Consider the following 2,661-nt stretch of genomic DNA (forward strand, 5'->3'; position numbering starts at 1 on the left):
GGAAAGTTGTGAGCATGTGTGAGCTGTGCTACATCTGCATCTGTCTTTTTTAGGGAGAATAGGGAGAAGGGAATTGTCCCAGAGCAATTTGTGTTGTTCTGAGATCATTGTCTAAAAACTGGATAATTCACCTGCAGAGCAGGACGACTCCTTCCCAGAGGTCCCTGTCTCCTGCACATTATCAAAGGAGATCTTATGATTAGCTGGGGAAAGGTATTCAACTTTTTCTCAGTCAAAGTTATAGAAGATGAGCCACAAACTGTATGGTTTTCATTTACTCTGTGTGTCAATATTTGGCAGGTATTTGAAGTTACTCATCAATGAACATTCTTACAAAAATATACTCATACTAGCAAGGTGAAAGCTTTGACTTCTAGACAGACATAAACCATGATTTGTTTGATGATGTCTGTTGCTTATAGTAATGAATGCATTACTGATGTCAAAGGCACAACCCATTCAAAATGTTTTCCAACGGTGCCAAATACTTCAGACCTTAAAGGTTGTTTATGAAATTGTGTATCCCTGAATGAGTCCAGCAGCAAAGACTAATGGGCTTTGACAGCTGCCCAGAGGGAGAAAGATCCTCAGAAACTCCGGTCCCCTCATTTCAATGGGAATTCTGGCAACAAAAGATCTTATAACTTCCAGGCTACCTGTATGCTTTCTTACCACAAGCAAATGTTTAAATCCCCTTTGATGCCACTTGAGCTCTGGTTTCTCAGTCTTTTGCATGTGGATCCCTTTTCAGTGAATAATTGACAGCTGTCATTTAGTGGTTTGAGGTGTCATAGCCCTTTACACCTTAGGAGTGGTCTGTAAGGGTTTTTTCTTATGGTTATTGGAAAAACACAGTCTGGGCTGACTTTCAGACACTGTTTAGTTCAGAGAAAATTTTAAACTGGAGATTCAGTATCTGTCCAGGAACCCCACAGAGGAAGAGGCATTTGGCACAAGGCAAGGAGAGCAGCTTGTACAGCCTCCTTCTTTATTAAAGTAAAAACTGCAGTAACCAAAGTGCACACAAACAGACTGGCACAGTCAGGAGAAATAAGATTTCACAGTGATTGTGTCCTACTCAAGATTTCTGTAGTTACACCAAGAAATCTATTCACCTAAGCTGCTAATAAATAAAGTATATTACACCATTTCCTGATACCTCATCTGATTCACAACACAAGATTTTAATGATAATGGTAAAGCAAATTTCTCCCTTCCTGACAGTACTTACACACAAACTGTGAAAATTATACACCAGTGGTTTGATTCAGCTGTAAATCATGGGGCAATCTATCAATTTTTATTTTTCCCTATAAAGAGACTGAATACTTTCCATCACCATTGCTAAACACGAAAGCATACGCACATCTCCTACACAAGAGAGTAAAAAAATCTCATATGAAATACAGCTTCAGTGATAGATCCTCTCATCCAGCAGTTTCAGACCCTCCCAGCTGTGCTTTTTTGGACTCTGTAAGATCCTTGTGCTTCAAATACTGAGGCAGCTGAAGTGGATGTTTGCTAACAGCGTCTGGAAGACACGAGTTTGTGTGCCTGCTCCCACATCAGGCATGCACAAACTACTGTTTGCAGCCCCCAGCTGCTCTTTTCAGTTTGCCTTGGAAAAGAAAGCCACTAAAAGTCGATGGGCTGGTTAGATATCAGGCAGGTGGATTCCTTTTCATGGTGAATCAGGGCAAAGAGCTAAAGAGGAAAGTCGAAGCAATATACCTACAACCTCCATAACAGGAGCAAAGGCTTTCAGAGACATGGCTGAATGGCCACATTTGCCAGCTGGGTGACAAACAAACCTTCTCTGTTTTCACCGTCTTCACAAAGCACCTCAAAGGTTGTTCAAGAAAATAAATTCTACATATAAAAGGGAAAAAATAAACCAAAAGCATTTGTTGTTTTGGTTAGGATTAGAGTAATAAAAGGGACCTCAGGGGTCATCTAACCCACTTCATAATTGTCCTTTAACCTCTCAAGCATTGCCATTGAAGAGTGGCAATAAATATATCTGACTTCCTAAGGCTGTAAGATAATAGCCATAAACTGAACTCTTTAATAGTAAGTTTGGAAGTTATCAGTCTCTAAATGAGTTAGAGATGTTTTGAATGTTGGGTCAATCACAGACTGAAAGGAGTATGACTATTCCTCTGGTTAAATCAAAGTCTCTTGGAATACTCTTACAAAATTTAGACTGAAAACCTAATGGAGGAAAGATTAAAAATGAAAATCCCTTTACGTCCTCTTAATGCTACAGATCCCAAAGATGCAGTGACACTATCATGATACACCTGTGCTGGCATGACTGTGAAAGAAATGCACTCCTCCAAACAGTGTCTGAGGCAAAGAAAAAGATTAAATGATCCTGTATGTGATCTATACTGATCTTTGGTTTAAATTTTAGTTCTTTTTTTTTTCCCTACAAATAAACACAAGTTGTTCTCCAGAGCTTTTGTGCTGGAAGACAAGAACTGTTGATTTTGTGGTGCAACACAAAATACCCAACTGAACCTCCAGCTATTAACTCTCATTAAAAGTTACTCCCAGGTAGTTTGATGTAAAAGTGTATTTTACTTCACTCAAATGTACTCTCCAACCCTTTCTTCTTTTCTCTTTGCAAAGAAACAAAGTCCCTAGAACTGATTTTGTTGG

Source organism: Colius striatus, chromosome 6, assembly GCF_028858725.1.
Source record: "Colius striatus isolate bColStr4 chromosome 6, bColStr4.1.hap1, whole genome shotgun sequence".
In the NCBI taxonomy this organism is placed as follows: Eukaryota; Metazoa; Chordata; class Aves; order Coliiformes; family Coliidae; genus Colius; species Colius striatus.